Raw genomic sequence first — 14,043 nt, forward strand, 5'->3', positions numbered from 1 at the left:
ATCCCACCGCAACACAGACACCAAGGAGCACATAACAGACCACGTGCCAGGCACTATCCTAGGCACTTCACGCTCATGATCTTCTTCGTCCCCATCACAAGCCAACTTTCAGATGCAGATGCTGAGATACTAAAAGGCTAAAGAATATGCTCAAATGACGTGTTGATAAGTGGTGGAGCCAGATTTCCAATTCAGACATGTGCTCCCAACACCTTAGTAGCCTTTCAAAATGGTCAAGTGACAGAAAGCATGGTCTAATTTGGCCAAGTACATCATGAATTGTGGGATTTGAAGATTCCTTTTTACTTTGGTCTTTCCTATTTTCTAAAAGCATGTGATCCACTTAGAGTTAAACTATACCTGTGGAAATCTTTTTATTGTGTGTTAATTCTCACAGATTGGTAGGGCCCTACGGAACACAGACACTGAAAATCACAGACTTCTTGGATATGAGAGAACTTGGAATTGCACATTTAATACAGTGTTAGCTAAATGTATATACTCACAAACCAAGATAGGTACTTGTATGAGACACAGTCACACAGTATCTGCTTAATGAACGTCTGGTGAATGAATGGATGGATGAATGGTGTGTCTCTTAAAATTTATTTATTTATTCATTCAGCAAATATTTATGTGGTGCCAACTATGTGCCAGGCACTGTTCTAAGCAATGGAGACACAAAAATGAGCAAAACAGACAAAATCCCACCCCTCATGGAGTTTACATTCTGATAGAGTGTTAGATAATCATAAATGCTAAGAGAAAAAACAAAGCAGAGAAAGTGTATAGGGATAGTTGGAAGTGGTTTTGCAATTTTAGATACAGTGGGAGGTGAAACTGTCCCTGACAGAGTCAATGATTTAAAATACTGACCTTGGTAAATATTTTTAAACGCATTATTAAATATTCAAAATTTTAGTTCCCCTAAATGTGTAGTAAATTTAGCCAAATACAGTCAATTACTATTGTTGGGTACTTTTTATGCTAGGTATGAGAGATGTGATTTTTCTAGACTCTTCCAGAATAAATTGTAGAAAATCACAAAGAATGATAGAAAAATAGGATGTCTTACAAATCACTACAGACAAGTCTAGATCATTATGTTTTGCTTATTTATATCAATGTCTGATGCATCAAAACTGGATGGATCTCCAAAGGAAATCTAAATAAATAAGTAAAATCCCATCTGGAGCCTTCTTGAAAACAATCCACTTTTGCAGATTGCTGGTGTCCTTGTCTGACCCCTGTGCAGCCTCAGTAGCATTTGAGACAGAGACTGTGTGATAAGGTCTGTTACCCACATACACCCCTCCTTAGTGTCAGCAAATCACGACGCAAAGCACTTACGGTCACCAAGCAGACAAGGTAGTTTTGACTTTTTTTCTCTCTCTAAAATATGAAGATTCACTAATGAAAACCCATTCAGTACCAAAGCAAAATAATTTCACAGCAGCAAGGCCTTGAAAGTGGATACTACAGAACGGGGGTTAAAATTCAGATTACCACTCACGACACAACACCTGTAGCTAATTGTACATGAACGGTCAGAGAAAGCTCTATTCCCCTTCTCGGGGTTCCCCAGCCTTATCAATACTTAGTAGTGTGAAACTGCACGTTGGGCTCAGCAAAAATGTTTAAAGGATTTTATTTTTTTCCATTTTTATGATTATTTTATTTGTCCACAGAGAAACTTTTATCAAGGTTTCAGTCCATGAACTTGTCTTCATTTGTTCCTTGCTTCCTACAATATGTATCCTTTAAAAAAAAAATGAAATTATTTTGTTTTGTAAAACCTACTAAGCATTAGTGTTTCCCCCTTTGTCATATATTTCAGTTATTGTTCCTCATTTTAAATTCATTTTCACACACAATGCATGGTTGCATTCTGATAATTGAAAATGTGCAATGTAGACATTTAAAAATAGATCCCAAATTTATGTGACCAGTAAGCCTGCCAAATCCATTTGAATAAAGACCATATATATATTTACTACTTAGGAAATCTATAATATTCTTAATTGTAATTAGGCACACAGAGAACTACCCAAATGCATTAGAAGTGAGACCACTCGAGTTCTTAGCCCTCAGCTCTATTCGAAATATTTCACTCTAGCCTAATAGCTAAATGTCACAGTTCCACGCCAAACGCATCAAGGACTTTCCTGGCACCAACGTGCCTACTTCAGAATGAGCAATATCTCAGAGTCATCAGAATTAACCATCCACTAAATTCAATTTAATGAGGCTGCATCATCCTCAGTGTTTCACCTTCATGCACAATTTATTGTCATTTCATATGAAAAGCTCAAAGCTCGGAAAACACATATGCTATCATATTCTGGAAAAGAAGGCCCTTTTCTTGAGCAGTTTGAGACAGTGGATAGCAATTCAGACTGTAATTGGGTGTCTTCTCAGAGTATCTGACAGAGTTCACACTGAAAAGAGACTAAAGACAAAATGTCAGGGTTTACCAGTTGTGAGAAACCCCACATTCTCCTTCAGCCCTTCAGCACTGACAGGATGAGCAGCCTCAAACAAGGGCTCTCAGGGCCTTTCTGGAATCAGACACAGTCCCTGGCTCTCCTCAGGAGCTCCCTGCATACCCCATGAAGCAGGGGAAGACAGGAAGTACATGTGATTGCAAAGCAGGACTGGAAATGCACCTAATCGGCATGTATGTCTTTTCTTAACTTTTATTTTTCATTACTTTCTTCTGGCTTACCAGAAAGAAAAACAATAGACACTGCAGTGCAGTGCACATAAAAATTGAGACAGAAAATATAGAAGTAAAGTATAACGAGGGACTGCCAAGTAAAATCTAATATTAGTAACATTAACAAGGACGTAACATCATTTTGTTGACCTCTAGTTAAAATAGTGCATCTCAGGTTATTTTAATTCAGGATAAAGGCTATCTTGAGACTTCATAGGAAGGCCCTAGTCAGATGTAGGTGATACAGATACAAAATTCCCACGTTTAAAAACAAGAACTTTAAGGATGGGGGAGGGGAGCTGGATCTTGACGCTGACCTAATTCATTAGGTCTGTCGCTTGATTCAACTAAATATGCTGGCTGTGTGCTCATCTTTTAAAAGGCCTGTGTTTTCAACTGGAAAAGCAGAAACCAACCACAAGAGTGTTATTTTCTCAACAGTACCAGTGTGCAAACAGGTATTTACAGAGGACAAAGGCAGCGGGTGCCCCGTCAAGCCAGAGGTTTCCAGCAGTGCTGACATGATGTTGTGCTACTCTCCCTAGTCTTACACACTGAACAATAACTCAAATCCATCACAAGATCACTTGTCAGTCGTCCTCGGTTAAATGGGTCTTTATTTTTAGAAAACAATGGGAATTATAGGAAACTGGAGGCCTTACATCACAGAACTATAAATAGTTGCTATTAAATGGCAGCCCTATGTTTTTGTTTTCCAATTTGAAAATGAAGTTGATATTTGAGAGGGGTTATTCATCTGTTGGGCAGTTTATGATGCCTCAGTGATGTCATCTTATCTAGGTGATTAAGGACCTACTTAACTTTTCAATCAGACAAATCACTAGCTCTCAACAGGAATTTTAATCAGAAGGATTGCTTGCTGTGCTGAGATTGTCCCCAGTGAACAGAACATTACTGACCTTTCCTCCACAGGAAATTTAAAGTTGTATCATTTGGCTGGTTAGGATTTCTGCCATTTCCCTGTGGATCAAGATTAGAGATGAACTTTCAGGTTCAGTCATACATTAAAAACACAAACACATAAGCTGTGAAAAGCCAGAAGCAGAATGATGTCTTTCCTCTGATGCAAAGGTCACCACTGATGTTTCTCATTCATTCCAGCTAACCACAGGCTCCTACGCTTACTGCCCCCATTTAGGGAGCTCAAATTGAAAATAGCTATACTTATGGGTCCTCAGCATGTTCAGTGCGTTGAGATTATCTGCTATATTTAACTTTGCCCTTTCTTTGTATGTTAAAGGAACAATTATTTCCCTTGTGACAGACTAGACCTAACAGGACATTCTTCTTAATGTGTAAATGAGGTTATATTCATCAGGATAGTTCTGGTTTGGTCTAGAAAATTCCTGACTTGTACCACCAAGGGAAAAAGAAAAAAGTCTCAAGTAAATACTCCTTAGAGAAACCTGCTGCTCTCAAAGTAAGCAATTTCAGGGCAAAAACGCATCAAACTGATGTGCCATCAAGTATTAATTAAGTAGGTTATGGAATCACAGGGAAAGCGGATCCCCTACCCCAACAGAATCAACAAAAAATAACTTAGGAAAACTAGTTACCATGATTTCCAGTATTAAATTTGCAATTGTTCTTACATTTCAAAACTGAATTCATAAGTTGATATAATAATGAAACCCAACAACCTTTAGGATCCTACACAATTAATGATCCACTCAATTAATGACTTCGGACTGAGAGAGGAACGGTTAGAAGGTCTTAACCTAGAATTACACCAAATATGAAACTGATTTAATAACCAAAAAAGACTCAGGACCAAAGTTTTATTATACCTTATTTAAAAGGTAATTTCTGAAACCAAGGTAAGCCTACATTTCCACCTCAACACTTAGCCTCTAAATTAATTTTCAATTTAATTTGTTTAGCTACACTGTAATATCTGATTCCAAGAGGATGTGTATTTAATTATCACTATATATCAGAAAACATTAAGAAAATATTTTGAAGTCTAACCTGTTGTAACTAACTAACCTATAGGTCTAGGCTTAGAAGCAGTTTAGAAATGCTTTCTTAATGTGTATAAGTTACATAATTCCATTTATTTTACAATCTGTCTAAAGGATGCCTTGTAGTTTAGCCATGGAAGGGCATGGGTTTTTATTTGTTCATTGTTTGTTCTTAACTTTAAATCAGTGGGCTAGAGACTGTTTTATCTTGATAGGCAGGTTTGATTTTGCATTATTTTCATGAATTGCCTTCACCATTAAAATGAGGCATCTATATGAGAGAAATGAAAGTCATTTTAGGATTCAGCTAGGAGCAAATGCACAACTGGTTGACACTCTTCTTGGAAACTTGATTCAGATTTGACATAAGTCATATCACTTCTATTGCAGGACATCAAATATAAAAGATAGCTTGAGAGAGTAACTTGTTCTTCATAGCAGAAGAAAATGCCCGAAATTGTTTTTAAACTGAGTTTTCATGCTCTGTGAGATCTATGGCATTATTTTAATGACAAAAAAATGAAAAGTCAATAAAAATGAATGATGCAAACATCCTTAATTACATGCCAAAGGTGAATAGATGTCTATTCTTTCATCACAAGTAAGGTGGAGGAAAAAAAAAAAAGAGTAACTATTGCACCAGACACTGTGCTAAGCAACGACGTGCAAACTTAGCTCACAGCCTCCACAATAAATTTTAAAAACTGAGTCGCAAAGACAGTTGCTCAAGGTCATACAGTTAAAAGTGTCAACACCAGGGTTCAAGCCCAGAATTCAAATCCAGATTTTGTCTGATTTTAAGACCCATGTTCTTCCCATTGCATATTCGGCTGCTCGCTTTCACATGGACGTGGCTCCTTCCCCATCACGCATCTTTCAATGCAATGGCCGACCTTAGCTGCGCTGAGTAGCTAAACCGTATGCAGAACAAAGACAACTGCTTCCCTAAACTCATCTCGCTATTTCCCAGGAGGTCTCCCCCACCGCCCTACCCTCGGAAATCTTAGAGAGGGACACTCTTGTCCCTCTCTAAGTGATTACAAGAAGTGCCCAAGCTAAATGCAAAGAGATTTTAAAGTCATTCTGGCATAATTACCCTAATCAACAAAAACCAACTACAGCTTAATCAAACATTTGAGAAGAAAAAATTGTGTGGGAGTTAAATGAATTAAAGAGTAAGGTCAGGCTTTTATAAGGTGCTCCAGATTCTATCACCTTGCTCTAATTCTTGCATATTTCAGCAGTCACTTTTTTTTATGATTTCACAGAAATAACAAGTCATTTTAAAATTCCCGAGACGGTTACAAAAGTACTGTTAACACACACTGTGCATCCACATATAGCCCACGGCTCTGAGAACATTGGGACAAACTTGGAAGTCTGCAATTGAAAAGTTATTTTTAAATCTAAACCAGGTGATAATAAAAAAAAAAAAGGCAGGACGTGAGTGTTACTGAACCAACTTAGATTTTTTTCTCAGTTTCCGTATTGTTTGCACTTTCATTTCTGACACTATTAGTGTCATAAGGATTGGAACAAATCTAGAGCAATTATTCCGAAACCCTCATACATAGGCTGACTTGATCATACTGAGGCCTTTTATTCCCATATTCCTTCAAACATTAAGTGAAATTATTTATTTGTGAAGATTCTTTATCTCATTTTAGAATAGTAATTTCAAAGTTCCTTGAATAGTACATCAATGATAGAACGTAACTATTATCAAGATGTCAAACCAATGATTAAACTGTCACGACAACCCAACTCCATGATACTGTGGTTATGTTTACACAAAACAAAAAACAGGCAATATTTAACTTGGGGAAAATTCATAGTCTTTCTGACCACTAACCATCACTTTTTTTTTTTAAAGATTGGCCCTGAGCTAACATCTATTGCCAATCTTTTTTCTTCTTCTTCTTCTTCTTCTCCCCAGTACATAGGTGTATATTCTAGTTGCAGGTCCTTCTAGTTCTGCTATGTGGGATGCCGCCTCAGCACGGCTTGATGAGCGGTGCTAGGTCCACACCCAGGATGCGAACGGGTGAAACCCAGGGCCACCGAAGTGGAGTGCACGAACTTAACCACTCAGCCATGGGGCCGGCCCCTAACCATCATCTTTAAGAGCCACCTACTACCTACTGTGGTTTTGTGTCAAAAATGTTTCCTGCACACTGTAGGTTCACAAAGAATAGTCTGAATAAACCTAATCACTTTGAATTTAGGAAATGGCCGGGGCAGGGGGAACATATACTCTTTAACAGTGACTGATTTCAGAACAAAACACTAATAGAACGAGTATGAGGCATGGCACATATGAGGCAGGCCTTGAGAAAGGGCAAGGAGACTCCCGAGGGATGTTGACTGCAGTCTGTGAATGGAGAGTTATTCATTAAACAGCCCACAGAACAGGCTTGTTAGTACAAATTCTTGATGGAGCAACCAACCGCACAGAGGGCTGCTATAAACCCTGATTATGTAGCTAAATTTGTATGAATGGAATACTGCTTTGAAAAGCCTTTAGGTACAAAATGTTTTGAGAATTTCTGTAATTTCAAAAAGGTCCAGTCACACACTCACACACCCCAATCTTCCATTGCCTCAGTTGTTTTTATTAAAACTAGCGGCTACAGAGGTACAGTGAACACAGATTTAAGCCAAACAGCCTTTTGCCTTTTCCATTTGCAACCAAATAAAATTTGATCTTTTCTTTCTTGACAATTTGTTCATCTTTCAGATATATTACAAAGCCTTCAAGGGAAGAATTAATGTCATTTTGAGGTTTTGTCATGGAACCAAGAATTCTACAGTTGTGCAGGAAAAAGACAAATTTGTTTTTACTTCAGAAGCTATGAAAAAGCAAGCTGCATCAGTCATAAGAGATTTTTGGAAGAAAGATCAAAAGATGGCTAATATATTTCTATAGGAAAAATGAAGACAAGCCAAACTCCCAACAGTCCTTGTCAAAGGCAGTTTGCACGGTGGCTAGACGACAAATACGGGCATTGTTAGCAACCCAGGAAAACCCCAGCAGAAATAATTGAAAATTTCCCCTCTGGGTTCTCAATTTACCCTAGGCAAAACAAAAACAACTCTAAAAACAAACAGAAAAGAACACTAGAAACTGGACCAGACATTGAGATGATAGCCAAACAAGTCTAATGGAGAGACGTAAACATGCAGGGTATGGTACATGTAAATATTTTCTTCTCTATAAGAAGAGTAAGGAAATGATGAAAATGGATGTCCTTTCTTATTACATAAAAGTAACATGTATGCCTTACAGCAAGTTAGCTGTAGCTAACTGTAGCAAATAACTGTTTCCATGGGTACCTTACACTATACAGTTTGATGAGAGCTGGCTGGTCCTAAAGATGGAGAGAACAATGTGTGGGTTCCCAGGAGGAAGCTCCTTGGACCACACATAACCCAGTGCCTTACATGCTGTGCTTGAGTAGGCGCAGCCTGGGTTTACAGAGGGTGGGGTCAACCTCAGCTCTTAGAAGTCGCATCGAAGAGGGAAAGGAGTAGGAGCGGGAGAAAAGAAGGAAGAGATCACTTTCTGTCATTGTTATTTACCCCTTTGTTGCCAAAGTTTCTGGCAACAGCGTATCAGAACACAGTCTCTGGTTTTACTCTTTTTTGTTTTTCCCAGATAGGATAGGATAGGATAGTAACCACATGAACAATTTACCTGTCAATGTAAGAGAAACTGATCTCTGGAAAGACATATTCTATGAGCATCACAGGCCAAAGAATGAGATTAGGAATTCTGCTAAACTTTTTTTAAAAAAATCTTCAAATTGTCAGAGACGGCTGCCTGAAAAAATTATGGGATAAGAAGTAAAAGTTCTGAAGGGTAAAGCTCTCAAAAGACATGACTAAAAACCATTGACAAGAACACAACCTTGGGGCCAGCTCTGTGGCTGAGTGGTTAATTTCGCGTGCTCCGCTGCGGCGGCCCAGGGTTCTGATCCTGGGCGCGGACCCGGCACCGCTCATCAGGCCACATTGAGGCAGCGTCCCACATCCCACAACTAGAAGACATGCAACTAAGATGTACAACTGTGTACGGGGTGGGGGGTGTTGGGGAGATAAAGCAGAAAAAAAAAAAAAAAGATTGGCAACAGCTGTTAGCCCAGGTGCCAATCTTTAAAAAAGAAAAAAAAAGAACACAACCTCACTCAAGGCACAAAGAATGGATTCTGCAAATGGGATATTCAGCAATGTTTCTGCACATGGTTCAGAAGTCCCTAACCAAAACCAGAACGCGCGCACAAGGAAAGGTTCACAGCACAAACTTCAGAAACCTATTGAGACAGGCGGGCTCTGTTCTGGTCCCTTTTATTTCCCAAATTGTAACAAGTCCTCGAATTGGGAACTAGAAAGCAAATCCAAGAAATTTTAAAACTACAGTACTGAACAGAATATTACTAGCAAAGAGATGTAAAAGAAAAATCAAAATAAACTGTCTCTACGTATCTAAAAATGGTTCTTACCTTTTAATCTTGCCAAATCTCAAGCCCATGTTCAAACATTAATAAGATTCCAAGAAGGTAAAATTGGACTCAAAGAGAAGAATTTTCATGTTATAATGGCCATGGCCATTTAAATCAGTGATTTCCAAACGCTTATGGTCATGAGTTTAAAAAAAAGTTTAAAAAATTGAGTTGATATCTCCAATATTCTTATACTTACTTATATATTTTGTGCATTTACTACTATACTGCCAAACAATATACATGACATATAGAACAAATAAAAATTTTTAAAGGATAAGATAAAAAATATTTTAAAAGCAGGTTTAATCTTTTCTTCCCACACCCAAGGGGCTCTTGTTTGCACCACATGTCAACAGCCTAATTCAGAAAACACAAGTTTAGCCCACTGTGAGGGGCAACATATATTCACCCACAACTCACAAACACACACACGTTTTGAGATTTTGCAACATTTTATTCAAAATACTTAAAATTTAAATGTAATGCTTTTATTTTACTATGTATAACCTTTTTAAAGCAGTTGTGGGGTAAATAAAGACACGGTAAATCAGGGGTTTCAAAGACTGTTTTTATTACTGCCAATGGCTGCCTTTTATTCAGCAACTACTACGTAGAGGCATTTTATTTTATATACATTATGTCTAATTCTCATAAGAACTGTAAAGTAGAAATTACTTTTTCCATTTTATAAAAAAATGAAACTAAGGCTCATGATCAACCATATCCTGCTAGGATTGGTTATCTTTAAAACCACAAAAGCAAGATGGCCACAATTATAGGACATTATGTGAAGAGCCAAGCATTTTAGCTCTTTCAGTATTTTCTTTCTTTACAGCTGGGTCCTTAAGCAAAGAGAGGGAAACTGAGAAATAAGCTTTTAACTATTAAAAATCCCTCAAATTAAAAAAAAAAATAACGGTCCACAGATATTTCCACCTGCTCCTCTCCCCTTTTCCTCCAGCAAACAGTCCTTTTAAGTCAGAGAAACAGGCATGCAGGAGAGAATTCTGGGAATGGTTGCAGTGGTTAGACAAACTTGGCCCAGGGTAAGGTTCTACTGATGGAGTTGGCTGAAACATCAGAGCCTCATGAGCACTGTGTTTCCCAAAACAACATCCTCTCATCTTAAAACAGCACTTGTTAAGGATGAGTTTTGGAGCCTGCTGAGCAGGGCATTCTGTTCCGCCTGGGGAAGAACACGAGCAGTGGAGAGACAGCAAGCTGGATTCCCTCCCCGCCCTTCTTACCAGGCTGATGGTGCGGTAGGAGCATCTTGGACCTTCTCTCAGGGCCCAGAGTTTCCAGCAATGTTCCCAAACAGGGGCTGAAAGTGGCTACTTGGTACCCAAAAGCTTACTCCTCTTCCAGATACAGATGCAGCTAACATCTGTGAAAACTCTGGACCACTGGAGACCCACAAAAGACGAGAGGGTCCGTGAGACTGGGGGGGCTACTTTAAGGCGAAAAGCGTGTCGGATTAGGAGGAATGCTGATTGTACAATTTTGTTTGTCAGTTTAAGTACCATGATTTGAAATTTCACTGCTAAATTTTTCACCTGAAAATGTGGGTCAAACTACACTAGTGACTCAGCATGATTTCCTTTCCTGGAGAGTTTTAGAAAGATCTATGACATACTTCTGTCCAGGTTGGTTTGGATAGCAGGAAAAGTAGAATGGATGAACCCCGAGGCCACTTCCTGTTTATATTCCCATACAACATTCTCTTCTGCCTGGGAGGCCCTCACCCTCCCACCCACCTGGCAAACTCCTATTTACCCTCCACGCCCCAAGCATAGCTTCCCTGGTGAAGATTTCCCCCCACTCAAGGTAGAATTAGGAACGTTCTCCTCTGTGTGCTCAAAAAGTCTTCAACCTCTGTTTATTAGCAGCACTCATTTTAAAGGGCAACTATTTGTTCCCGGCTATGGCTTCTGTGTTTACTCACCTTGTATTCTCATGACTTATCACTGTGCCTGGCACACAATATATCACAATGAATATTTGGTGGATGAATAAAGAAAGGTTGAATCACGAATCTGAAGGAGCGTCAATTCCTACAGATAAATTACAACAGTTTGGTCTTGGTGGTTCTATTTCAAACAAGGATTTGTTTGCTTTTATAACACTTGATATAAAATCCATCACAGTTCTCTGAGCATTCCATCTGTAGCCTCCCAAGATCAGAACATCTGGTTGTCAATACACAGAGGAACCTTCTCTCGTTACTAATCACACTACAAATCTAGCATAACACAAATGAGGTAGCTTTTATGAGTCTTCTATTCACAAATTAAGAACCGTTATCACTTTCAGCATTTCCTAGGATTTCTAAACAGTGACCTGGCCCCATGGGGGAAGTCACACTTTCAGTTGTGTATTCTCCTGTATCTCTATTCTAGCCAAAAGGTTCCTCAAAAAAAGCAAGGAAAGATTTAAAGAAAATCTAAAGAAAGAAACATGATCCTCATCTATTTCACTTTGAGGGCTTGATCCAGCAAGCATTTAAGAAATGAATTTCTGGGCGGAAAAAGTAGTTGGGCAATGTTATACCAAAAGTAATATAATATGCCCTCTTCCCCTTAAAAAAAGTAAATTTGTCATGTTTAATGAATATCTTTGTGACCTGTGAATGGACTGCCTTATATGGCCTACCACAAAAATATTCAATCCTATGAATATCCTAATCCCTTAAACATTTTCCCTTATAACTGCATTAATTTCTTATTAGATGAGCACGACACTAAAAATATATGTAAAACATTAAGAACAACAAAACTCAAACTATAAATACATGCAGGGCTCTAGTTGGTCATTTCAAAAGATGATCTGTATTACGAAACTTCTTGAGCAAAACGCTTTCCGTATAGTTTCGTGTTTTATGCAAATTATATCAAGAACACACATTTTTAAATGTACTTCAGACTCTAAATAATTAAAGCAAATCTTCTGTCATCCTCCCCCCCCCCCCCCCACCCCAGGACTAAGGGCAGTGCAAGAGAAAATACATCACTAAAATATCCATTCATTTATTCCCTCATAGCTCTGGCCTCCCCGACCCCCAGTTCCAATATTTCAGTTCAACCAACCTCCACCTTCATTCTTCTCATGTAGAAAGTGAATCAGTACATCTCAGCAGCCCACCAAGGAGAAAGGTGGCAGTTAACAGGTGAACATTGATGGCATGCCTTGATCCTTCTCAGGTTCCATTATTTTGTTAAGATTTCGCCTTCCCCATGTTTTTCGTCTCCCTAGACTTCCCTAAGACGTCACTCTTAAAAAGCGCCTTCCCCATGAAAGCACTTTTTTTCACCTTCTACACTTACAACAATGTAAGTCAGCACATCCAATAAGTTGGCCAGGAAACTGACAGAAAAATGAACAAAATATTTCTTCCTCAGATTTCAGTCCCATAGGATTCAAGCTCCTCTCTCTTAATTGCTATTTATTTCACAAAACACGCACTTGGCATTCATCTTATGCTACCTCACTCTCTCTCTCTCTCTCTCAATTAAGAGGCATGTCCTTGAAAGTGAAAAATACCTTAAGCCCTATAACCCCAAAGAGCCTGCATGTGCTCAGAAGGTGCCTCATGGATAATGGTAACGGAGACCATTCTCCTCTGTTCTCTGGTTAGAAGATAGGGCCCAGAACCATCTACTCAAAAACAGTCAGACCTTTTTTCAATTCACACTGTAACCCATTACATGGGGTGTGGTGGGTAAACAGTTTTTATCTCCTGTGTAATGCTGATCAATTCAGTAGCAGCTGCCTAAAGTGCTGGGTTAAGAAAGATAATGAGGCCACATCTGGACTCAGGGAGACTGTGCACTTATGGACCAGCGCTGTCTGCCACATGCACAGGGAGGAGCATGGTGGTAGGCATGCTCAGTATGTGCCATCCCAGCTCTAACCACTTAGCCAAAATCTGAATTTCAGTTAAGTTCAAGAACTTCTTACCACACAAGTTCTCTTCCCTAACTGAAGCATTCAGCCAGGGATAGAGGATTCAAAGTCCTCCAAATATATATTTCCATGTGTAATCCTTTTACATAAAGGTTTGGTGAAAAATACTCTTCCTGGTGAATCTGACTTAAAGGTCAACGTCACAGACCCAGCATTTCCTCCTCTTCCCACCGGCTCACAGTAAGAACCCTTTTCTGAGAGCGTTCAGCAGGGACTTGGAAAGTGCCGCCAGCTTTTCCACAAAAGCGAAAGCATCAAAGCTCTCGGCTCCAGAAGTGACCCCAGCCAGGATCACTTGAGGATTCCACTGAGTGTGCAGCTCCTCCCTTTCATTCCAGTGGACGCTGTGTCCTTCTGTTTAGAGTCCCCTTGCCTCATCCTGCGCCCTCACATAAATCTGTACATCAAAGACAACCCGAAGATCAGGGGTGACAACGGTTAGGAAATTTGGTTTCAGACTTTTCCTCGGAAATCATTTAGTAAAACCTTGTACAAAGTCATTTCACAATGACAAGCATACAAATTCAACGTCCCCTTCCCACCAGAGTATCGAAGTGTCCTACAGGCTCAGCAAACTCAAAATAACAAATCAAACCCACTCTTGTTTTGGTTTGTTTCTAGTAGTGTTCTCCTTAGCCAGAAAAATCTTTAATTTTTTTCTAATGCAAAATATCAAAGAATCCATTTCATAATTCTTATCTAAAGCACATTACAAAGTGAAGCACACCATTAAGTGCTGACAACCTCCACTTCTAGCTTTATAATTGTATTTATTATACTTCCAAAGCAATCTTCCTCATCAGTTTCCACTTCTCTAATCAAATTATATTGTTCAAAAAGGCAATTTTACTTGATACTCGCTGTCCTCTCTGCATTAGAA

The 14,043-nt window shown here is 39.0% G+C and overlaps 1 protein-coding gene across 5 annotated transcripts in view; it reads right to left on the minus strand.

Annotated features, from left to right (window-relative positions):
• MACIR (macrophage immunometabolism regulator) overlaps positions 1-14,043 on the minus strand; it is a 212,830-nt gene that overhangs the window by 179,673 nt on the left and 19,114 nt on the right. The window contains exon 3 of one of the 5 annotated variants that reach the window (XR_006889511.1): positions 3,636-3,697. The exons of the other annotated variants lie outside the window; for them this stretch is intronic. The gene's annotated coding sequence lies outside the window, so the exon portion shown is untranslated. Of the gene's footprint in view, positions 1-3,635; positions 3,698-14,043 lie in introns of those variants that run through there. 5 annotated transcript variants of the gene reach the window in all.

This window comes from Equus quagga, chromosome 7 (assembly GCF_021613505.1).
Source record: "Equus quagga isolate Etosha38 chromosome 7, UCLA_HA_Equagga_1.0, whole genome shotgun sequence".
Classification (NCBI taxonomy): Eukaryota; Metazoa; Chordata; class Mammalia; order Perissodactyla; family Equidae; genus Equus; species Equus quagga.